This window comes from Callithrix jacchus, chromosome 20 (genome assembly GCF_049354715.1).
Source record: "Callithrix jacchus isolate 240 chromosome 20, calJac240_pri, whole genome shotgun sequence".
In the NCBI taxonomy this organism is placed as follows: Eukaryota; Metazoa; Chordata; class Mammalia; order Primates; family Cebidae; genus Callithrix; species Callithrix jacchus.
Window position 1 is genome coordinate 14,472,191 of NC_133521.1, and position 13,917 is coordinate 14,486,107.

The 13,917-nt window shown below is 50.1% G+C and overlaps 1 non-coding gene across 1 annotated transcript; it reads left to right on the forward strand.

Annotated features, from left to right (window-relative positions):
- The first annotated feature begins 351 nt into the window (after positions 1-351).
- Positions 352-3,175, forward strand: LOC100894925 (uncharacterized). The gene is made up of 4 exons (XR_004737421.3): positions 352-1,336; positions 1,592-1,732; positions 2,641-2,704; positions 2,944-3,175. It is a non-coding gene; the product is annotated as an uncharacterized LOC100894925 (transcript).
- Positions 3,176-13,917: the final 10,742 nt, after the last annotated feature.

A 13,917-nucleotide genomic window follows, 5' to 3' on the forward strand; every position in this document is an offset into this window, starting at 1 on the left:
AGTCACATTTTAACTTCTGAGAGGAAGGGGATTCCTTTGCTTGGTTAGGTACTTTCTGCCTGATCACACCCCTGAGACAATTGCCCTCCTCCTTGGGCCTCTAAGTCAGAGTTAAGGATACTGAGGCTCAAGGCTGTCCCGCTGCACATCACCCAGTTGGTCAGGGGCCTGCTGGCTGGTCCCCAATGCTCTGTCTAGACTCTGACCAATCAGGGTGGATGGGGGTTGGAGACATTCAATCTTCAGGGTTCAGGACAGAAGGTTCTGGCTAGGAATCTCAGTGTTCCTGGGTTGCCTGTGGACTTGGGACTTTCCTGCCAAAGTAAAACAGGAGTGTTTTCTCTTCCCAGTGTGAATAGAGAGGACATGGGGCTTCTGTTCCTCTGTCCTGACTGGGAAAGGAACTCTGTGGGCTGGCCCTGCACAGAGGAGGCCCTGACCATCACGGTGAAACCGTCTCTACTAAAAATACAAAAACAGTAGCTGTGCATAGTGGTGGGGGCCTGTAATCCCAGCTAATCAGGAGGCTGAAGCAGGAGAGTCACTTGAACCCGAGAGGCGGAGGCTGCAGTTAACTGAGATCCTGCCATTGCACTCCAGTCTGGGCCACAAGAGCGAGACTCCGTCTCAAATAAAAAAAAGAGAGAGAGAAAGAGAAAGGCATGGGGTAGGGGAGGGTGGGAATGGTATAGACTTAATGTTATTATGCAAAAGTCAGATGTACTGGAGAAATAACTGGATGTCTGTTTAAAAATTTTTTAGAGACGTTGACTCCCTGTGTTGTCCAGGCATGACAAACTCCTGGACTCAAGCGATCCTCCCACCTCAGCCTCTGAAGTAGCTGGGACCACAGCTTCCCGCCACCTCCCCCTTCTTGCTTTCTAATTTAAAGCAGGGTCTGCATATCACCTGAAGTCATCGCTCTTTTGGGGACATCCGCATGTCCAGAACTGCCATCTGGTAGTGAAGTGCCCTAAGGCTGTGGGGAGCATGGAGAGTTTTTTGCGAAGGAGGACCTGGATAAATTTGCCCCCACATTCTCTCAGGCAAGCAGAATGGACAGGAGAGAGAGGCCGACCCGTGTTCCCATGTTACTGTGGACCGAGGAGCTGGTCCGAGGGACCTAGGTGTGGACAGGGACAAGCATGGCACAGGACGAGGAGAAATGAAAGCCACAGGGGTGGCGGATGCTCTGCACACAACTCGCTCGCAACCGCACCCTCCCTGCCCCGCACTCAGCAGATGCCGGGACGGGAGCAGTAAGCTGCACACGGACTCTGGGACAGGCCCGGCAGAAAACGGTGGGGCGAGGTGTGGGGTGGAGACGACCTCTACGGTAAGTCTGGGTTCCCGGAACCCGCAGGGAGGAGGGTTGAGGGCAACCTCGTGGAAACTGGGAAAGGCGGTGGGGACCTCGGGGTCGCCTCGCACCGCCGGGCGCACAGCCAAAGGGGCGGTCCCGCGGTGCTCACGGAGCAGAGCTGGGGATGGTGTGCCGGGTCCCTCCGCTGCGCATAACCCAGCCCAGGACCGCCGGCGGCGCCGACTCAGCGAGTTGGGGTGCAAGTGCGAGGCGGGGCCTCTGCGCCAGGTCCCCTCCCTGACTATAAAAGCAGCCGCGGCTGTTGGGTTCCACCACGCCTTCCACGTGCCTGATAGTCTGTGAATTTCTCGCGTGGGATCTCCAGCCTTATCGCGGCTCGAAATGGACCCCAACTGCTCCTAGCCACCGGTAAGGGAAGCCCGACCCTGCGCCCTGGGATCCCCATTTCCCAGCCCCAGGACAGAGGGTCTCTGGGTTTCAGGAGTCGCTTTTTTTTTGGAGGGGGGCAGGGCCGGGAGGGAGGCCTGCTCTGTCACCCAGGCTGAAGTGCAATGGCTCAATCTCAGCTCACTACAACTTCCGCCTCCCGGGTTGAAGTGATTCTCCTGCCTCAGCCTCCTGAGTAGCTGGGATTACAGATGCACGCCGGCACACCCAGCTAATTTTTGTATTTTTAGTAGAGACGGGTTTCACCATATTGGTCAGGCTGATCTCCAACTCTTGACCTCGTGACCCGCCCACTTTGTCCTCTCAAAGTGCTGGGATTACAGGCGTGAGCCGTGTTGCCCGACCTGGAGGTCGCATTTTCGGTTCTGAAAGGAAGGGGATTCCTTTACTTGGTTAGGTGCTATCTTTCTGATCACACCCCTGAGAGCATTGCCCTCCTCTCTGGGCCTCTAAGTAAGAGTTCAGGATACTGAGGCTCAAGGCTGTCCTGTTGCAAATCACCCAGTTGGTCAGCCCCCCCCCCCCACCGCCCCAGCCCCCAATGCTCTGTCCAGGCTCTGGGCAATCAGGGTGGATGGGGACTGGAAACTCTGAACCCTCAGGGTTCAGGGCAGAAGGTTCCAGCTCGGAATCTCAGGATTTCAGGGTTGTATGTGCACCTGGGACCTTCCTGGTGGGGTAAAACAGGAGGGTGTTTGCCCTTCCCAGCCTGAGTGGAGAGGACATGGGGCTTGTGTTCTTCTGTCCAGATCAGGAAAAGAGCTCTGAGGGCTGGCCCTGCACAGAGGAGGGGCACTGGAGACCCATTGACCCACTGCTGTACCTTCTACATCTCACTCACTGCCCATTGCCTTTTCTCTTCCTTGCAGGTGGCTCCTGCACATGCCCCAGCTCCTGCAAGTGCAGAGTGCAAATGCACCTCCTGCAAGAAGAGTGAGTGTGGGGCCATCTCCAGGAATCTGAGGCTGTGGCTAAGGTTGGGAGGGAACCCTCGGCTGGCCCTGAGTACGTTCTTCTGGGGAACTGGGCTTTCTTTGCCCCTGTTGGCTGTGTCATTTTCTCTCAGAGGGCTTTGTGCCCTCTGGGTCTGGGGTCTGAGCTGGAGCCAAGCTTGCTATTGGGGAGGTGCCTGGTCAAGTCAGCTCACCTCTCATTCTTCCCTTTCATCTCAGGCTGCTGTTCCTGTTGCCCGGTGGGCTGTGCCAACTGTGCCCAGGGCTGCATCTGTAAAGGGGCGTCTGAGAAGTGCAGCCGCCGTGCCTTATGTGGGGACAGCTCTGCTCCCAGATGTAAATAGATCAATCTGCACAAACCTGGATATTTAAAACAATATAACCCTAAGCAGTTTGCTGCATTTCTTTTTCTCTTAAATATGTGAGTGACAATAAAACGACTTGAATCTTATCTGGCCTTTTTTGTGTGTCTTGGAATAAATGGACTGGGGTGGGAGTTGAGCCGGGAGTTTAGAGACCAGGCTCTGCGTGGAAATGTGAGCCACTAACAATGTGAACACCTTCAGGAAGCCAGGCTACCTCACTGAGTCTACACTGCTATAAAATGGCATTGCACTGTGCCACATCAAATGGGTGGGGTGTTATAGATGATCGCTTCCAGTCTCAATTGTCAAACGTGACCCATTTTTTAGATTAAACGAGAAAAGATTCAGTGAATACATGAAGAAACAACAGGAAAAACGAAAGATGTACAAACTTTGACGATATGATGATGTGGAAGGCAACCTCAGTGAAACTGGGAAAGGCAGCCAGGACCTCGGGGACCTGGGGTACTTCCAGGCACACAGCCCTTTCTGCGAGAGCGAGCAGGCGCCAAAGGCGCGGTCTCACGGTGTGCACCAAGCAGAGCTCAGGGAGTGGTGCGCCTGGCCCCTCTGCCGCGCACAGCCCAGCCCAGCCCAGCCCAGCCCATCCCAGCCCAGGACCTCTTTCCTTGAAGTAGGCACTTATCATGCTTCTTAATTTAATGCAGAGTCACCACATCATGGCAAAGATCTCTCCTTGGTGACGTCCCAAGCTTTGCACGTCCTTGGTCTTGATGGGCCAGCTAGGCTGTGGGAAGCCAGAAAGAAGTTAAAAAGCAAAAGAGGACTTAAACAAATGTGCCCATCACCCTCTCAGAAGTCGAGAATGGAAGGGAGGGAGGCAGGGCCCTGTGTCTGGCCTGTTGCTGTGAAGAGGAGAAAGGAGGCCAAACGATCTGGATGACTATGCTGGTGGGTCGAAGGTCACAGGGGAGGCTGGTCCTCTGCACACAACTCCCTCGCTGCGCTTCCCGCCTCGGTCCTATCTAGGAACGTGAGCAGGAGGTTGGGGTTGCACACGGATTCCCACGGAGGCGAAGTTCGGGTTACTGGTGCCGGGTGCGAGGGTGGGGATACGGCCACCACCTGAGGCTGGGTTCCCGGACCGCCCAGGACAGGAGTGGAATGCAATCTGCGGGAAATTCGGGAGAGCCGGGATTATAGTAAGGACGCCGCGTAACGCCGGGAGCACAGCCCCTCCACAGCGAGCGAGAGCCAAAGGTCCGCCCTCAGGGTGCATCCTGCGCCCGGGGAGGATCCTGCGCCCAGCCCGCCTGCAGCGCGCAGTCAGGCCCTGAACCCGGGGGCGGCGCTGACACTGCGGCTGCCAGACCTGGGGCAGGGCGTCTGCGCCGGGCACCCTGCCCTGACTCTAAAGTCAGAGGCCTGATCCTGTGTTCTGTTCCACCTCCCGGCCAGCCTGTTTTTTCGCTTCTGGTTTAGGAACTCCAGCCACATCTCACCTCCAAATGGACCCCAACTGCTCCTGCGCCGCTGGTAAGGGATGCCCGGTTTCGGGGCTTAGTGTCTTCATTTTCGTACTCCAGAATAGAAGGTCTCTGGGGCAGGAGGCAGGTGCATTTTGAACTCTACCTAAAATGGACTCCTTTGCTTTGCACTTCTTGAGCTTTCTCCCTGCCAAGCACCTTCACCACTACTTAGAACACTGTCATCTTCTCAGTGCCTCCCACTTCTGAGGTGAGGGACCGGCTGAAAATTGCCCAGCCATAGGTCACCCTCAAGGCCCAGTGCTTTGTCCAGCATTTGAGCTGCCTGAGGTGGATGGGAGGCACAACACTCACTGCTCACTGCCTTTTTCTTCCTTGCAGGTGTCTCCTGCACCTGTGCCAGCTCCTGCAAATGCAGAGTGCACACACACCTCCTGCAAGAAGAGTGAGTGCAGGACCATCTCCAGGAACCTGGGGGCTGGGCAGAGTCAAAGGAGGGATCTCCACAGGCCGGAGCAGACCAATGATGAGCCTCCCACATCTCCTTGCTTCAGCAAATGACTTAGGATCACAGCTGGAAGAACACTAGAGATGGTTAATTCCCAACCTTCATTCTTACTATGAGGAAGCTGACACCAAGAGCGCACAGCAGCATCCCAAGCACAGACCTGATACTTGAGGACTTTCCTCAGTTAAGTTATCATTCTAGGAGACTGCCCTTCCTTTTACTGCAAACAGCATGTCACTCCCTCTCCAGGCTTCCACCATGTCCTGGGCACAGGAGGGGTGGGCAGGTTTTTCATGGCAAGACACTCACCCCAAAGATTCAGGAGTTGTCTCCTGACAAGCAATGCCACCCTGAACTAAGAGTCCTTGGGGCTGGAGGCAAAGCTTGAGCCAGGCCTCTGTTGGGGCAGGGAGGTCGCTGGTTGAGCCTGCTCTGACCTCTCACTCTCCCCTTCTTCCCCAGGCTGCTGCTCCTGCTGCTCTGTGGGCTGTGCCAACTGTGCCCAGGGCTGTGTATGCAAAGGGGTATCAGAGAGGTACAGCTGCTGTGCCTGATATCAGATGTAAATAACACAACCCTTTCAAACCTAGAGGTTTTTAAAAATACAAGCATAACCCATTTATTGTGTCTGTTTTCTCAAGTGAAACATGGGAATGACAATAAACATTATTGGCCTTATTCTGCCTCAATGGCTTTTTTGAGGGGTGTCCTAACATAAGAGACCCCAGACCCAGCAGAGCTGGGATCATCCTATATACTGAGTGCCCTAAAGCAAGTTGGGTTACCTGTCTCTGGTCAGTTTCCTGGCTAAAAATGTAAGAGCATCATGCCAGATGATTTGAGGGCACAGGAATCAGTCGTGGACCTAAGTTTTGGTGAGATAAATAGAATGAATGAGTATGAAAAATAAAAATGCAAGGTTCATTTTTCATATTCAATAAGGAAATCTCTAAGGGACATTAAGAACAAAATAACAGAAAAAAGAACTACTAGTGCTGCACATCTGTTGTAAGGTGTAGTGATATTCAGTAGGAAGGAGGAAGACCCTGGGTGTCTTGTAATTCATGGCAACTATTAGTTATCTGGCTATTTGGTGAGGCAATTGCTGTTTGATGTTCAAAGAGGAAGAGGAGTCACGTGACCCAAGAGTAAGCATTATGCTGCCTTAAAGTGCTTTGTGAATACGGGATTTCAGAAGGTAGCCTGGCCGGGTGCAGTGGCTCACACCACTTCGGTGGCTCACATCATGCTCTGCTCAAGCCAAGGCAGGAGGATTGCCTGAGGTCAAAAGTTTGAGACCAGCCTGGGTAACTTAGTGAGAACCCCTCTCTATGTAAAACAAAACATTAAAATAAAACAAGAAGAGAAGGCAGCTTGGCCAAGTGCAGGTGGTTTGGTGTCACACAAGTGGGTTCACAGCCCACTTCACCCCTTACTGGCTGTGTGACCTGGGCAAGGTGCTTAACCTCTCTGAGGCTACATTTACTCATTTGTAGAAAGAAGATTCTATCTCTACTTTGGGATGAAATGTGATAGTGGCTTAGCACCCAGCTAGGACTCAGTGAAGAGTGCTGTTATAATCATTTGTCCACATGGACTTTGCAGACAGAGAATCCTATTAGATCTCATCAAGCTCCTTGGGAAAGGACCACCAGTTCCTTGGAAGCATGACTGTGGAGGTGAAGTTGGGAATGGGTTTGGAGTCTTGCTGATCTGGTCTTAAGGGTATGTGGGTGACTTCCTGCACCAACTCTCCAGCATAAGACACTGCTCCAGCATTTGGACAGAGAACAAGCCTTTCCCACCTTTCAAGTCATTTGATCTTCACACAAACCAGAGACAGTGTGTGCAGAGACTGGTTATGTAGGGGAACACTGTCCTCTAGAGTAGTTAAGAACCTGCCCAAGGTCACACAACTCACAAGGTCATCCAACTACAGGTTGGATGAACTTATGGTACAGCTGTCCTCAAGACCTCTCCAGAGCTGGCAGATCATTGTGTAAGTGGATGCTAAGCCCTCCCCATCACAGTTCTTAGCTGGAAGTGCCCTTGGTGAGTTGGCCCAATTGTGCCCTGACTGGAAAGAGGCATACTAATGCCCAGGAAGGTTAAGAGCTATGAAGGGGGATTGATTGCCAGCTATTACTCTTCCCTCTGCTGTCCTTGTGCTGGGTTTTCTGTGTCCTTGTGTTTTACATGACATAGGGTGGTGGTTGAGGCAATGACATTGCATGAGTGCAAATTTCAGCTGTGTCATTTACACCTGGGTAACACAACCTCTCTGTGGTTCAGGCTCCTACCTTGTTCCATGCATAATAACAACGTCTGGCTGGCAGGACCACATTAGTTAATTCATATAGAGAACTTAATACAGTGCTCAGTGTGTCTCAAGCAGTCTGTAATAGCTACGATTTTATTATCTTTATTCACACCATAGGGACATTTTAGTACCTCCAGACAAATAAGCCAGTCCTGATGGGCTTAGCTGTGTGTCCCATGTTGTTCCCATCAATAACATGAGCATATGACAGATGGATCCGAGAGGGAACCCTACCCAACCACAAATAGGGATCTACGCTACATATATAAAGCCATAAGCAAGATAGTTCATGTCCGCATAACAGATGTGAAAGAATTCTTGCCATTTCTGCTAACACCTGCACTGTTATTTTCCTTTAAAGAATCCTATTCCCTTAATATATTTACAGAAAAAGCAAACTCTCTGACACCACTGAAAATAAGAATCTGTCACCTTGCAGACATGGAAGGTAGCCACACAGTTATATATATCCCTCTGTATCACTTCTGTTGCTCTCTGGATTGACGTTGACATTTGTTTTCGTTTAAAGATTTCAAGCAGTAAAGAGGTGCTGAAGACATAGCAAGGGTGATGGGAAGTTTCATCACTGACCTCTTTTTTCTGAAAAGCTGAGTGGTGGCTGGGCGCGGTGGCTCAAGCCTGTAATCCCAGCACTTTGGGAGGCCGAGGTGGGTGGATCACCAGGTCAAGAGATCGAGACCATCCTGGCCAACATGGTGAAACCCAATCTTTACTAAAAATACAAAAATTGGCTGGGTGTGGTGGCGTGCACCTGTAATCCCAGCTACTTGGGAGGCTGAGGCAGAAGAATTGCTTGAACCCGGGAGGTGGAGGTTGCAGTGAGCTGAGATTGTGCCACTGCACTCCAGCCTGGCGCCTGGCAACAGAGCAAGACTCTGTCTCAACAACAACAACAGAAAAGCTAAGTGGCTTCAAACCTGCAGCACTGCTTTCACTCTCTGTCCTGGGCTAGTTACTCATCTCCTTGTGTTGTCCTTGTCTGATTAGTAAGACGCTGTCATAAAGAGTATTTCCCTTGAGGGTTGCTGTGAGGGTTGAAACAGCCAAAGTGACTAAACAGGGTCTGGCTGAGTCTAAAAGCTCTGTAATAGTTAAGAATCCTGAGAGTAATAACTACTTTTCATGCTTCTTAATTTAATGCAAGGGTGAGCACATCAGGAAAATGATCCCTCCCTTGGGAACATTCCAAGTTTTGGGAAGCTCCATCCTTGGGCCTGGTGGGCCGGCTAGGCTGTGGGAAGCCCCAGGAAGTTACAGCAAAGGAGGATGTGGACAAATGTGCCCATCACCTTCCCAGGAGTGGGGAATAGAAGGGAGGAAAGCAGGGCACTATGTCTGCTCTGTTGTTGTGAATAAGACAAACGTGGCCAAAGGACCTGGGTGGCAATGCAGGTGAGGCAAAGGTCACATGGGAGGCTGGTCCTCTGCACACAACTCCCTCGCTGCACTTCCCTATCTAGAGATGCGAGCACTAGGCTGGGGTTGCACCTGGACTCCAACAGAGGTGAGGCTTGGGTCACTGGTGCAGGGTGCTGGGCAGGGGACACCGCAACCACCTGCATCTGGGTTGCTGGACCGCGGAGGGGCAAGAGTGGACCGCAATTTCTAAGAAATTCGGGTGGGCCAGGATTATAGCAGGGACACCGCCTACCGCCAGGCACGAAGCCCCTTCAAAGCAAGTGGGAGCCAAAGGGCCGCCCCTAGGGTGCACACCAGCCTCGCTAGGGAGGATCCTCCACTTGGCCGATCTGCTGCACACAACCGGGCCCTGAACTCAGGGTGCCTCTGACACGGCTGGAGCCAGAGCCAGACCTGGGGTGGGACTTCTGCCCCAGCACCCCTCCCCAACTACAAAGCCAGAGGGGGCTCCTGGGCTCTCTGTTCCACCTCCCGCTGGCTTGCCTGCTTCTTCACCTCTGGCATAGCTACTCCAGCCTCACCTGCTCTCCAGATGGACCCCAACTGCTCCTGCGCCACTGGCAAAGTATGCCAGGTTTTGGGGCATTTAGGATCCCTGATTTTTAATGGGGGATTAAAAAATGCAGGAGGCAGGTGCACTTTGAGCTCTACCTAAAGTAGATTCTTTTTGCCTTGTACTTCTGATGCTTTTTTTCTTACCATGAACCTTTTTATTATTACTGAAAACCTTACCATTGTCCCAGTGCCTCCCATTTCCAAGGAGAGAGGAATGAGGCTCAAAACTGCCCCTGCTCCAGGTCACCCATAGGCCAGAGGTGTGCTGAGCTGGGACCCAGTGCTCTGTCAGGCATTTGAGCTGCTTGGGCTGGTAGGGAGGTGGGAGACATTGCTTCTTCAAGATTCCCCACTTAAGTCTCTGTGTGGTATGAAAAAGAGGGCACCTGCCCATCCGAGCCTGTGGGGAGGAAAGGCAGGGCTGGGCTTCCCATGCCTGGATGGAACTAGGTAACAGGTTTCCCGTGCAGTGAGCAGGAGGATGCTGAGGGGCTGCTTCTAACCCTGCACCACACTCACTGCTCACTGCCTTTTTCTCTTCCCTGCAGGTGGCTCCAGCACCTGCACCAGCTCCTGCAAATGCAAAGAGTGCACCTGCACCTCCTACAGGGAGAGTGAGTTCGGGGCCTTCTCTGAGAATCTGGGGGCTGAGCAGAGTCAGAGGAGGGAACCCAGAGTTGAGCGGGGAGGAGCAGGACAGTAACCAGCTTTCCACACCTCCTTTCCTGGCAACTGACTCAGGATCACAGCTGGAAAAACAAGATGGTTGATTCCCAACTTTCATTCTTAAAATAGGGAAACTGAGCCCTCACGAATGCACCAGCCTGCCAAGCACAGACCTGATACTGCAGGACTTTTCTCACTTAAGCCAGTGGTTCTGGGGAACTGGTTTTCCTTTGTCCCTGTTGCCCCAGCCACTACCTCTCCAGTCTTCTGTCCTCTCCTGGGTATAGGTTGTGCTGGGCAGCTTTTCACTGGGAGACCCTCATTCCAAAGATCCAGTTGACACCTGACAGAGCAATGCCACCATGGACTAAGGGTCCTCTGGAGCTGGAGGTAGGGCTTGAGCCAGGCCTCTGTTGGGGCAGAGAGGTCTCCAGTCAAGTCTGCTCTGACCTCGACTCTCCCCTTCTTCCCCACACTGCTGCACCTGCTGCCCTATGGGCTGTGCCAACTGTGCCCAGGGCTGCATCTGCAAAGAGGCATAAGACAAGTGCAGCTACTGTGCCTCATGTCAGGACAGCCCTGCTCTCAGATGTACAAAGAGTGACCTAAACAAATTTGGAATTTTTTTCCATACAACCATGGCCTTACTATATTTGTCTCTCTTTTACAAAATATGTGAATGATAATAAAAGTTGTGGCCTTTATTCTGGATCTGGTTTTCTTTGTGTGCCTTGGAAATAGGGGGCCCCATACTCAACAGAGCTGGCATGGGTGATTGCATTGTCCAGAGACGTGGGTGCCCGGACCATGTCCTATCATCCTGCATGCTGAATGGCTTAAGGAAAATCAGGTTCCCTGTCTCAGGTCACTTTTTCAGCTAAAAGAGATTCCTATAAGATGATAATGTGGTGTGTTTTTTTGTGCCTTTCTGTGTTGAGCTGCATAGTCCACTTAATCACTGGCAGATGTGAGAGGAGGGAGGCAGCTCATAAAAGGGCACAGGAATCTGTTGCACACCTAAGCTTTGATAAGCTAAACTGTTTTAGTATGATAAAATAATAAGAGAAAATCCATTTTTATATTCAACAAGTAAACAAGTATCTACAAACATGTGAATATATGAATAGCAAAATTACATGAGAAATAAAAGAATTACAAACACTACCCATTTTTTCTGGAGTGTACATTTCACACTGGAGACAGTCATCCAATCAGTCCTTGTGCATGGCTAGCACAACTTGAGCACCCCTGGAGGGGACATTCCCCCAGGACCCATCAATCTTTACCTGCCCCATGCCACTGATGGGAGTCTCCCTTCACCTCAAAACTCCCTCTTGGGACTTGGCTCTAATCTGTACCTCTCCCAAGGTGAGGATGAAATTGGCCTCTCCCTCAGCCCTTGGTTACTTCAGGCAAGCTGAGTGAGTGGGAATGGAGGAGGAAGTGCCCAGCATTGTTCTGCCAAGATGTCTGTAGATAGAAACTGGTTTCCAGATGATGTACTTTGAGTGCACCTGTGCGGGGTGTGATGGCATATTCTGTGGTCTGCAGATGCTTTGCTGTTCATTAAGGAGGAGTGAGAACTGTGACTAGTAATTAGGCCAACAGTGGTCACCCTGCTTATTTGTTGAGGGAATTGCTATTTGTTTTCTGTATTTCTTTTTTTTTTTCTTTTTGAATTGGTATTCATTGTTCAGCCACAGGGGAAGATAAGGCCTGTGGCCCAGGAGTCAGGACCATGCTTGCCCACAGATGCCCTCTGTGAAGAGCACATTTCAGAAGACAGCCTGGGCCAAGTGCAGGTTTCGGTGTCACACAACCAGGTTCACAGCCCACTGCGCCACTTACTGGCTGTGTGGCCTGCACAAGTCACCTGATCTTTCTGAGTCCCCATTTCCTCATTTGTAGAAAGATTATTTCTCCACATTGGGATAAAATGTGACAGTGGCATGGCACCTGGCTGGGGTTAATCAACAGTCCTGTTATAAGCATTTGTCCACATGGACCTTCTGGAGAGAGAATCCTGTTAGCTCCCATCAAGCTCCTTGGGAAAGGCCCATCTGTGAGTCATTTGATGTTAACACAAACCAGAGTAACAGTGTACAGAAGTTGGCTGGACAGGGGCGCACTGTCCTCTAGAGTAGTTAAGAACCTGCCCAAAGTCACACAACTCAGTAGTATAGAAATGGATTAACTTATGGTACAGAGGTCCTCATGTCCTCTCCAGAGCTGGCAGATATGTCACTGGTTGCTAAGCCTTGCTCCTAACAGTTCACAGCCAGAGGGGCCCTTGGTCAGTAAGACCAATTGTGCCCCTAGCTTGAGAAAGAATATACCAAAGCCCAGAGAGATCACAGAGCCATGCAGAGGAATCTGAATGCCAGCTCCACACTTTTTCCCCCTGTGCCTCTGTGCCAGATTTCAGTGTCCTGGTCTTTCCCCTGACAGGGTGACACAGGTTTTTAATTGAGAGCATTATGCTGCAGTCAGCCTGCATGTGTGCAAATCACAGCTGTGCTGCTTCTATCTGGGTAACACAACCTCTCTGTAGCTCCGCCTCCTGCATTGTGAAAGGGGTATAATACTGTCATGCACCACGTAACATTTTAGCCACGGATTGCATATAGCATGATGGTCCCTTAAGATTATGTTTTTTGTTTGTTTGCTTTTGAAACTGAGTCTTGCTCTGTTGTCCCAGCTGGAGTGCAATGGTGCGATCTCAGCTTACTGCAACCTTTATTCTTTCACTTGCTTGATTGCTCTGGCCAGAACTTCCAATACTATGTTGAATATGAGTGGTGAAAAAGGGCATCCTGGTCTTCTGCCAGTTTTTAAAGGTAAAGCTTCCAGCTTTTGCCCATTCAGTATGATAACGGTTGTGGGTTTATCATAAATAACTGGGGTTTTTTTTTGAGATATGTTCCATCAATACCTAGTTTGTTGAGAGTTTTTAACATGAAACGATGTTGAATTTTATCGAAGGCCTTTTCTGCATCTATTGAGATAATTGTGCAGTTTTTTATCATTGGATCTGTTTATGTGATGGATTACAGTTGTTAATTTACATATGTTGAACCAGCCCAGCCTTCTATCTCAGAGATGAAATGGACTTGGTCATGGTGGATAAGCTTTTTGAGGTTTGTCAGTATTTTACTGAATATTTTTGCTTCGATGTTCATCAGGGATATCACCCTGAAGTTTTCTTTCTTTGTTGCATCTCTGTCAGATTTTGGAATCAGGATGATGCTGGCCTCATAAAATGAGTTAGGCAGGAGTCCCACCTTTTCAATTGTTTGGAATAGTTTCAGAAGGAATGGTACCAGCTCTTCTTTGTACCTCTGGTAGAATTCGGCTGTAAATGCGTCTCGTCCTGTGATTTATTTATTTATTTATTTGGTTGGTAGGCTATTAATTACTGCCAGAATTTCAGAACTTGAGATTAGTCTCTTCAAGGATTTGACTTCTTCCTGGTTTAGTCTTGGGAGGGTGTATGTGTCCAGGAGTTTATTCATTTCTTCTAGATTTTCTAGTTTTTTTTACATAGAGGTGTTTATAGTATTCTCTGGTGGTAGTTTGTACTTCTGTGGGGTCAGTGGTGATATCCCTTTTTCATTTTTTTATTGTGTCTATTTGATTCTTCTTTCTTTTCTTCTTTATTAATCTTTAATAATAGCTGGCAGTCTATTTATTTTGTTAATATTTTCAAAAAACCAGCTCCTGGATTCATTGATTTTTTTTTTTTTGAAGGGTTTTTTGTGTCTCTATCTCCTTCAGTTCTGCTCTGATCTTAGTTATTTCTTGTGAATATCCTTTTTAATTTTTTGTCTCGTTGATCTGTCTAATATTGACAGTAGGGTGTTAAAGTCTCCCACTATTATTGTGTGGGAGTCT